The 11320-nt window shown below is 40.0% G+C and overlaps 1 protein-coding gene across 1 annotated transcript in view; it reads left to right on the plus strand.

Moving 5' to 3' along the window:
* The window catches only part of LOC311128814 (low-density lipoprotein receptor-related protein 1B-like), a gene marked incomplete at both ends in the record, with an annotated part of 602749 nt that overhangs the window by 95943 nt on the left and 495486 nt on the right, over positions 1-11320 (plus strand). The window lies entirely within an intron of this gene.

An 11320-nucleotide genomic window follows, 5' to 3' on the forward strand; every position in this document is an offset into this window, starting at 1 on the left:
AATTGAGCTTTTTGGCCATCAAGGAAAACGCTATGTCTGGCGCAATCTCAACACCTCTCATCACCCCGAGAACACCATCCCCACAGTGAAGCATGGTGGTGGCAGCATCATGCTGTGGGGATGTTTTTCATCGGCAGGGACTGGGAAGCTGGTCAGAATTGAAGGAATGATTGATGGCGCTAAATACAGGGAAATTCTTGAGGGATACCTGTTTCAGTCTTCCAGAGATTTGAGACTGGGACGGAGGTTCACCTTCCAGCAGGACAATGACCCTAAGCATACTGCTAAAGCGACACTCAAGTGGTTTAAGGGGAAACATTTAAATGTCTTGGAATGGCCTAGTCAAAGCCCAGACCTCAATCCAACTGAGAATTTGTGGTATGACTTAAAGATTGCTGTACACCAGCAGAACCCATCCGACTTGAAGGAGCTGGAGCAGTTTTGCCTTGAAGAATGGGCAAAAATCCCAGTGGATAGATGTGCCAAGCTTATAGAGACATACCCCAAGAGACTTGCAGCTGTAATTGCTGCAAAAGGTGGCTCTACAAAGTATTGACTCTGGGGGGGTGAATAGTTATGCACACTCAAGTGTACTGCTTTTTGGTCTTATTTCTTGTTTCACAATCCAAAATATTTTGCATCTTCAATGTGGTAGGCATGTTGTGTAAATCAAATGATACAAACCCCCCAAAAATCCATTGGTTGTAAGGAAACAAAATAGGAGCCACTGTATTTACAAAATAATACATATAGGAGCAGTCAGCATTGTACTTCAGGACCAGTGGATGCTCCTCAGAGGAGGAAAGGGAGGACCATCCTCAGTGAATTTCATAAAAATAGTAAAACATTAAATTAGTTATTATTATCCTTTTAATATAAAACTATACTAAATATAATCACGACACCAAATAATTGATTAAAACACACTATTTTGCAAAGAAGGTTTACAGTAGCCTCAACAGCACTCTGTAGGATAGCACCATGGTGTAGCTGGACAGCTAGCTTCCGTCCTCCTCTGGGTACATTGACTTCAATACAAAACCTAGGAGGCTCATGGTTCTCACCCCCTTCCATAGACTTGCACAGTAATTATGACAACTTCCGGAGGACGTCCTCCAACCTATCAGAGCTCTTGCAGCATGAACTGACATGTTTTCCACCCAATCAAAGGATCAGAGAATTAATCTAGTACTGAAAGCATAAGCTACAGCTAGCTAGCACTGCAGTATATAAAATGTGGTGAGTAGTTGACTCAGAGAGTGAGAAAGACAATAGTTGAACAGTTTTGAACAAATTAATTTCCTCCAAAATGAAGGAGAAGCAAGAGAGAGAGAAAAAAAAAAAATATATATATATATATATATATATATATATATATATATGTGTGTGTGTATATACAGTGGGGAGAACAAGTATTTGATACACTGCCGATTTTGCAGGTTTTCCTACTTACAAAGCATGTAGAGGTCTTTAATTTTTAACATAGGTACACTTCAACTGTGAGAGACGGAATCTAAAACAAAAATCCAGAAAATCACATTGTATGATTTTTAAGGAATTAATATGCATTTTATTGCATGACATAAGTATTTGATCACCTACCAACCAGTAAGAATTCCGGATCTCACAGAACTGTTAGTTTTTCTTTAAGAAGCCCTCCTGTTCTCCACTCATTACCTGTATTAACTGCACCTGTTTGAACTCGTTACCTGTATAAAAGACACCTGTCCACACACTCAATCAAACAGACTCCAACCTCTCCACAATGGCAAAGACCAGAGAGCTGTGTAAGGACATCAGGGATGAAATTGTAGACCTGCACAAGGATGGGATGGGCTACAGGACAATAGGCAAGCAGCTTGGTGAGAAGGCAACAACTGTTGGCGCAATTATTAGAAAATGGAAGAAGTTCAAGATGACGGTCAATCACCCTCGGTCTGGGGCTCCATGCAAGATCTCACCTCGTGGGGCATCAATGATCATGAGGAAGGTGAGGGATCAGCCCAGAACTACACGGCAGGACCTGGTCAATGACCTGAAGAGAGCTGGGACCACAGTCTCAAAGAAAACCATTAGTAACACACTACACCGTCATGGATTAAAATCCTGCAGCGCACGCAAGGTCCCCCTGCTCAAGCCAGCGCATGTCCAGGCCCGTCTGAAGTTTGCCAATGACCATCTGGATGATCCAGAGGAGGAATGGGAGAAGGTCATGTGGTCTGATGAGACAAAAATATAGCTTTTTGGTCTAAACTCCACTCGCCGTGTTTGGAGGAAGAAGAAGGATGAGTACAACCCCAAGAACACCATCCCAACCGTGAAGCATGGAGGTGGAAACATCATTCTTTGGGGATGCTTTTGTGCAATGGGGACAGGACGACTGCACCGTATTGAGGGTAGGATGGATGGGGCCATGTATTGCGAGATCTTGGCCAACAACTTCCTTCCCTCAGTAAGAGCACTGAAGATGGGTCGTGGCTGAGTCTTCCAGCATGACAATGACCCAAAACACACAGCCAAGGCAACTAAGGAGTGGCTCCATAAGAAGCATCTCAAGGTCCTGGAGTGGCCTAGCCAGTCTCCAAACCTGAATCCAATAGAAAATCTTTGGAGGGAGCTGAAAGTCTGTATTGCCCAGCGACAGCCCCGAAACCTGAAGGATCTGGAGAAGGTCTGTATGGAGGAGTGGGCCAAAATCCCTGCTGCAGTGTGTGCAAACCTGGTCAAGACCTACAGGAAACGTATGATCTCTGTAATTGCAAACAAAGGTTTCTGTACCAAATATTAAGTTCTGCTTTTCTGATGTATCAAATATTTATGTCATGCAATAAAATGCAAATTAATTACTTAAAAATCATACAATGTGAGATTCCGTCTCTCACAGTTGAAGTGTACCTATTATAAAAATTACAGTCCTCTACATGGTTTGTAAGTAGGAAAACCTGCAAAATCTGCAGTGTATCAAATACTTGTTCTCCCCACTGTATATATAGAGAGAGTGGCATATTTTTTTGTTTGTTTCACTTACTTAGCTAGCAAATGCAGCTAGCTAGTTTAGCCTACTGAAACACCCTGCTCAAACAGAGGCTAGCTATGTTAGCTAGCTGGCTATAACTATTCAACACAACACTGGAACTCTTCCAAGTCAAGGTAAGCTTTTGGTTTAACTAATTTACTGCCACCGGGGCCCGCTGGTGTAACTGCTTACTTGACTGTACACTGTACTGCCTGATTGTAGCGTGTTTACTAATGTGTTAGTTCTATTAGCTATGCTGACTATGACGTGGTGACTACGATGTAGGCTGTGTGTAGCGGTTTGGCTTGGAAAGGTTTTTTTGCCTGGTCACATACAGCTGATGTGTTGTGCATTGAAGTCCACAAGCGAAGGGAAGAGGTGAGAGGAGGAGAGTGCATAGATGCGAGAAGGAATACAACTCAGCTGTGTGTTTACACGTGATCAGGGGTGTATTCATTCCACCGATTCAGTTGAAAAACTTTTCTTAAACAGAAGCAAACAGAACAAAACGGGGATAAACATACTTGAATTTGTCCAATAGTTGCAACTGTTGGACTAATGATTACATCCTATATCAGCTAGATGCAGGCATGAGTGTGCAAGGCGGTTTTGAATGTCACTGTCTGTCCATGTGTCACTGTCTGTCAACTCAAATGTATGAAATCTGTCACCTCAAATTTGTGCACCTACGTTGTAAACTTTCATTCATAGGCTAGGTTGTAGCAACCTCATGATGGGTATAGGGAAGATTTGAGTATCATGTAGTAGCCTAAATCTATCGATGTTACATTGAGCTGGGTGAATGGAATATGAATGACAGTCATCCAATATGCTGTAATAGAAATAAGGCCATGCTCATGAAAAAAAATCGTCCTCCCTCATCTTAAATGGCCACTGTTCAGGACGCACAACTGCAACGCATTTCGACTACTAGAGTCTTCCTCAGGCAGCGTTGATTGCTCCTATATGTATTATTTAGTAAATATATTCGGTTAATATTTCACTCAATTAATTGCAACGTACTGGCTGCCTACTCGTTCTTCTTTTTTTAAATACATGTAACAGGAATACTGCCCATCTCTGGGTGTTATGTACTGGTTGAATTGCTTACATCTATGGTAATTTAAGTAAAATTGCTTAGAACTTTGAACTCTTTTGAAAACTACTTTTGGGGTATTTTGTCCATGGAGTCACTGTGAGCATGTGGATCCCAGGGGCATTCAGTGCTCTGACCAGGTATCAGTGTGTCTGTGACCTCCATCCTTTTACTGTGGATATTGGCGGGCAGAGCAGACTGTCAGAAAGCAAAGCCAGGAGTTTACTCCTCCAGCTTCCATCATTTCTCATCTCTGCTTCTGAAATGATGCTGCAGCTCCTGTGAGCTTGAAACTGAATTAATAATGAACAGTCAATAGGCAGCCAGTGTCCCATTCTCCCAGAAATCACACTGGAGTGACTTTCCTCAGGTATTGAAGTATTGAATTCCAGAAACCAATAAATGTTTTCTGTTAGTGATGTGGTCAGCTTTCTTAAACTCAGAACAAAAGCAGTATTGTTTTTTAGATACAGTAAAAAAGGTATGCTGGAACTACCGAAGGATGCTGGAATGCTTGTCTGGGAAAATTCTGAAATACTAAGCCTTCCATAAATGGGAAGAGTACAGACAGCCAGCCCCAACGATGGGCCTGATATTGTTTTTTTAATTTATTTCTAATCTATTTTATATCACTCGACTCTACATTCCACATTTCTCTGATCATTGTCAAAGGCAGGACACAAGCTTGCAAAGATGGATGTCATATTGTTTTATTTCCTATTCTGTATAGCTGGACTCCAGATTCCAGATAATTTCTCCGATCATGGTTAAAGGACTAAAGCTCAGGGGCCCCGGTGTATTCTGGGTAATTAAACCAGTGTCATATTTGTGTATTTTTCTCTACAGCTATGACATATCATGTCACACACACACTTTCTCTCACGAACGCGCACACAAACACACTGGAGAGCTTTTACTGTCACATGATGTTTTTCTACCCTCTCTTTGTGCAACAGTTGTGTAATCTCTGCTGAGAGACGTTTCAAATTCGGCAGTGAGGGTAAGCGCTCGGAAATTAGATTGTTCTCGTCTGTTTTGTTTGGTGCAAACTAATATAATATGCATCGGTCTGCCGCAATGCTATTTAGAGCTGTTGATCAATACTCTGGGCTGTTTTTATGAGAAGTCTCTGAGGAGAAGCCTTGTCATTCTGTCAGACATCATTAGCTTGGCACAAAGTGAGATAGATTGAGACTTTTTGAGAAAAGAATGAGGCAGGTACAACTGACAAATACACATTATACATTCCCATTGTTACAATTATATCTGGCTTCGTACCATTCCATTCTACATAGCTTAGGAACTTAGCCAGTGAACACAACACGTTACTTACATTCTCTTATTCGTATGCCAGGTGGACATTTACATGTTTACATGTTTTGTGGGAGAAGATATTGTGGGGGATGACTCAACTCATCTTACTGATTATATTGATCTGGTTGCCTTGGCATTTTCATAATTTCTCTTTGCAAACATCAGCCTGGGTCCCTACATTCCCACTGTAATTTATACACTCCAGATTCAGAGGTTTATTGTGTGTCTATACAGTACCAGTCAAAAGTTTGGACACACCTACTCATTTCAAGGGTTTTTCTTTATTTTTACTATTTTCTACATTGTAGATTAATAGTGAAGGTGTGAAAACTATGAAATAACACATGGAATCATGTAGTAACCAAAAAAGTGTTAAACAAATCAAAATATATTTTATATTTGAGATTCTTCAAATAGCCAATCTTGGCCTTGATGACAGTGTTGCACATTCTTGGCATTCTATCAACCAACTTCACCTGGAATGCTTTTCCAACATTCTTGAAGGAGTTCCCACATATGCTGAGCACTTGTTGGCTACTTTTCCTTCAGTCTGCAGTCCGGCTCATCCCAAACCATCTCAATTGGGTAGAGGTCGGGGGATTGTGGAGGCCAGGTCATCTGATGCAGCACTCCATCGCTCTCCTTCTTGGTAAAATAGCCCTTACACAGCCTGAAGGTGTGTTGGGTCATTGTCCTGTTGAAAAACAAATGATAGTCCCACTAAGCCCAAACCAGATGGGATGGCGTATCACTGCAGAATGCTGTGGTAGCCATGCTGGTTAAGTGTGCCTTGAATTCTAAATAAATCAAAGACAGTGTCACCAGCAAAGCACCACCACACCATAACACCTCCTCCTCCATGCATTACGGTGGAAAATACACATGTGGAGATCATCCGTTCACCCACACCGCATCTCACAAAGACACTTTGGTTGGAACCAAAAATCTCCAATTTGGACTCCAGACCAAAGGACACATTTCCACTGGTCTAATGTCCATTACTTGTGTTTCTTGGCCCAATCAGGTCTCTTCTTCTTATTGGTGTCCTTTAGTAGTGGTTTCTTTGTAGCAATTCGACCATGAAGGCCTGATTCACACAGTCCCCTCTGAACAGTTGATGTTGAGATGTGTCTGTGACTTGAACTCTGTGAAGCATTTATTTGGGCTGCAATTTCTGAGGCTTGTAACTCTAATGAACTTATCCTCTGCATCAGAGGTAACTCTGGATGTTCCATTCCTGTGGCGGTCCTCATGAGAGCCAGTTTCATCATAGCGCTTGATGGTTTTTGCGACTGCACTTGAAGAAACGTTTAAAGTTCTTGAATTTTTCCGTATTAACTGACCTTCATGTCTTCAAGTAATGATGGACTGTCATTTCTCTTTGCATATTTGAGCTGTTCTTGCCATAATATGGACTTGGTCTTTTACCAAATAGGGCTATCTTCTCTATAACCCCACTACCTTGTCACAACACAACTGATTGGCTCAAACGCATTAAGAAGGAAATAAATTCCACAAATATTAACTTTTAAGAAGGCACACCTGTTAATTGAAATGCATTCCAGGTGACTACCTCATGAAGCTGGTTCAGAGAATGCCAAGAGTGTGCAAAGCTGTCATCAAGGCCAAGGGTGGCTATTTGAAGAATCTCAAATGTAAACTATATTTTGATTTGTTTAACACTTTTTTGGTTACTACCCGATTCCATATGCGTTTTCATAGTTTTGATGTCTTCACTATTATTTTACAATGTAATTTTTTAAATTTTATAAATACACTTTTATATCAGTGGGTGTGTCCAAAAGTTTGACTGGTAGTGTATATAGAGTGTTTCTTTGTGTGTGTTTGTGTGTGTATATATGTGTGTGTGTGTGTGTGTGTGTGTGTGTATATATATATATATATATATATATATATATATATATATATATATATATATATATACACACACACACACAGTGCCCACCGTTATTATTGGGACAGTAAGCATCTTTTCTTCTTTTGGCTCTATACTCCAAAAGTTTGGATTTGAAATTAAACAAAGACTGTCAGACTGTCAGCTTTAATTCTCTGTATTTTCATCCATATCGGAGAAACTTTTAGAAATTACAGCACTTACACTTTTTGTACATAGTCCCCCCATTTTAGGAGTGCAAAAGTATTGGGACAAATTCACTTATGTGTATTAAAATATTATAAAGGTAAGTATTTGGTCCCATATTCTATGAGTGAGAAAGTTACAAACGCACAAATATCATACCCCCCCCAAAAAAAAATGCTAACTTCCCCTGTTATTGTAATGGTGAGAGGATATTTTGTCTTAGCGGTATGATATTTTTTGCATCTGTAACTTTCTCACTCATCATTATTCATAATTGTTCATGGTTCATTCAGGATTATCTGTAATCATGGTAGTATCCACATTCATGTAGAAATGTTTAGAAACATATTCTATTCTTATTTATAATAAAAGTAACTCCTAAATGACACAAAATATTATTTACCATTGATTTCTACTGGGCACAAAATAATCTGAAACACAACTAGAACAATGAGCAAATGCATCCAAAACATGTGTAGAGTCACAGGCTTTATGTAGTCATTGTGTGCTATGAATATCGGACCAAATACTTAACTTTCTACTACTTGAATACACATAAGTGAATTTGTCCCAATACTTTTGCTCCCCTAAAATGGGGGGACTGTATGAAAAGTGCTATAACTTCTAAACGGTTTTCCGATATGGATGAAAATACCCTAAATTAAAGCTGACAGTCTACACTTTAACCTCATAGTCATTGTTTGATTTAAAATCCAAACTTTTGGAGTATAGAGCCAAAATAAGAAAAAAAGCTTCACTGTCCCAATAATTATGGAGGGCAATATGTTGTATACAGTGTATATATGGGAAAAGGAAAATGTGGCGCTGGACAACGTGACCGGGAAGATTTTAATTGAGTGGCCATTTGAGAAATTACCAGACCCATATGCATTGGGTGCGTAACCCATCAGGGCGTCCACCAACGGTGCTCAGAATGACAGAAATCACTTTTAGATCACGGTAATTAATCTTAACGTATCATGCAAATCCTGTAATGAAGCAGCCAATAAAACGTAATTTTCAAACATTTGCCAAAATGCAATTTGTGGGAAAACACCATTCTAAACAGCACACCTGATGCGAGCAGTATATGACAGAGATGTAAATTTCAGTTAGAAACGCAGAAATAGGGTGAATCTAAAGATTCAACAACTAGGATGGGTTGCTAATATGACTAGGATTGTGCCTTTGGCTTCTGGACAACAAAAGAAAGTTGATATGAAAACCAATAGAACAAAAGAGAAATGGCATATGAGGAAGTCTTTCATAGGCAGCGCGGGTGGCAAAAGGCCTAGCTGATTATTGAGTTGCGGCTGTCAGTGAAAAGCTTCTACAATATGTGAAGATAATGTGTCCTGGATATAATTTAAAATGTTGAGACAAGAAGAAGGGGAGGGGTGTATGGCGAAGATACCATATAGGCGCATCTCTCTCCAGAATGTAGCACTCAGCTCTCCAGAATGAACTCAGCTGTCTCCCAAGTCTTGCACATTCATTGTTTAATTGTGTGAATTGCTGCCCTTTGATTGTAAATTTTTTATCAATTCCCCATTACATGTCACCAGTAGTAAATGTACTGTTAATCCCCATCATTTAGTTACATTAATTTATATTAATGCATTGTATTACTAATTAGGCCTACAGTCATTTACCGTTCTCATTCTCAGAGTGGAAACATTGTTTGCAGAGTTCACAACCTGCTACACTTGTGAGAAACAAGTTTTGGTTTATTTCATAACCATCATTTACGACTTGTCAATTTCTTCATTGTCTTTTGTTTGGAGTGCTCTATGTGAGCAATGAGCATGGGTCTGGCTTCTCTGTCTTTTTAATGTTGAGGGAGCGTGCGCGCCTGAGCCTACCTGGCCTGCTGTGCACAAATATAGGAAAGTGCCCTTTTAGGGATGTTTGATTTCTGATTGTCTTAATCACCACGTCCACCACTAATAAGCTGAGCTTATCAGTCATTTTTTCTTCACCTCACACAGTAAGTCAACGAAGTCTGTTTTTTTAACATCCATTGTTTCCAACAATCTCCCCCTTGATAATCATCAAGCTGTGAAAGAGCAAAATATCTGGATCCCATACAGTATATCCAGTGGAAACGTCATGAAATGCCTGAACACTTTTGTCTTGCGCAAACATTTTGAAAGTATGATGTTGACATGATCAGTCCAATCAAAGCTACTGTAGATATAACGTGATTTGACGTCATTTATTGTATCTGTGGCCAATGACCTTGGATGGGCACTTCTAATGTAACTATGGCTTGAATTTTTGAGCTCTACCCTTACATTCTGCTGTGACGTAGTGACCCCATGAGTAACAGAACATTACCAACCCCTACGCTCCGTATTTTCCGCTGGCTGCCCCACCACCACAGAAAGCACTGAGCTAGGCTGAAACACCTGCATTTTGAAGCTGCGTTACTTATTGGCTATACTTGAATTGCCCTGCCAATATTGTTCTTCTTTGATCATTTTGAAATTATATTAAAAACATTTAGCTATATGATAACACTGGTAATAGATAATTTGTTGTATTAGTTGTGAGGCACAGCTAAGTGAGCATAATATATATATTTTTTATTGGACTGATGGCCTGCATTTTAATTGGACTGATGGTCAGTCTGAGGGGAGGGAGGGAGCAGCGGTGAGGCTGCCTCTCACCCGACTCACCGTCCCTCCAACCCTCCTTCCCTCCACTGAGAAAAGGGGACAGTCTTCCAGCTGATGACTAAACTCAAGACGCATTGCATTATTTCTGCCTCATGCACCAATTCATGTTGTTACTCCTATGACAAAAGAAAGTGAAATATTCCTCAATATTAAAAAAGACATATGCCGCTAATAATAACAACGCAATCATACCGGAACACTTTGCTATACTGATTCATTGCAGCTGCAGTACTGGTGGCTTACATGGCTTATAAAGGTGTTGAACAAAGTGTTGACAGTGCTGAATAACAACTTAAACATGAATTTACTTATAAAAACAGCAGCTCATTGCTGTATTCCTTGAGACTCTCTCTCGTCATGGATTTAAAAGTTTTGTAATCTCACAGTATCAACTTTGCTGTACCGTCAAGGCTTCTTTTTACAGTCTATGGCTCAAGGAAACTGTGCAGCCTCGGTGATCTGAGCTATCTGATTGGCCAGCAGTAGGTTTATAGGTGCAGTTGATTAGCTCCCTGAGTTCTACCTTCAGACACATGAAAGGGTTTAAAATGGGAACACTTTACCTTCTCGGCACTAGGGCTGCTGAATGAAGTGCACCTACCACCAACAGGGGGAAACTAATAAAAGAAATAGGAACGCAAGGCACTCATCGTTGTTTTTTTTACAGAAATGTTTGGTGATCTACTAGGAATGCCTTGGAGATTGAGCAGTCGATCGCGATCAACCGGTTGATGACCACTGGACTAGTTGATACAATGTTGCAAGTTTGTTAGAGACAGATTTGGGCCGGATCCAGTTAATTGTTTGATACAGTGTTGCACTTTATCAGTGATAGCTCAAGTCAAGACAGATAGAAAGACAGGCTGAGTAGAGAGATACTTTTCATTAGTGTATTTTCTACAGCTTTTATTTGTCATCTTTATGTATTTTTACTTAGTTGACAATGAAAGTTATAGGCCAACGGCTGCATTGACCATCTCTAATTCCATGCACTCATTTAGACTATTTCCGCCAATGATCACGGTGTATCAATGTGTACATATGGCAGAGCCTGGTGCTCTTGCATTAGTTTAACTTTTATATTTTTATAATTTTAACTAAGATTTTTATGATTA

The sequence above is a fragment of the Coregonus lavaretus genome (genome assembly GCF_964263955.1).
Source record: "Coregonus lavaretus genome assembly, chromosome: 5".
In the NCBI taxonomy this organism is placed as follows: Eukaryota; Metazoa; Chordata; class Actinopteri; order Salmoniformes; family Salmonidae; genus Coregonus; species Coregonus lavaretus.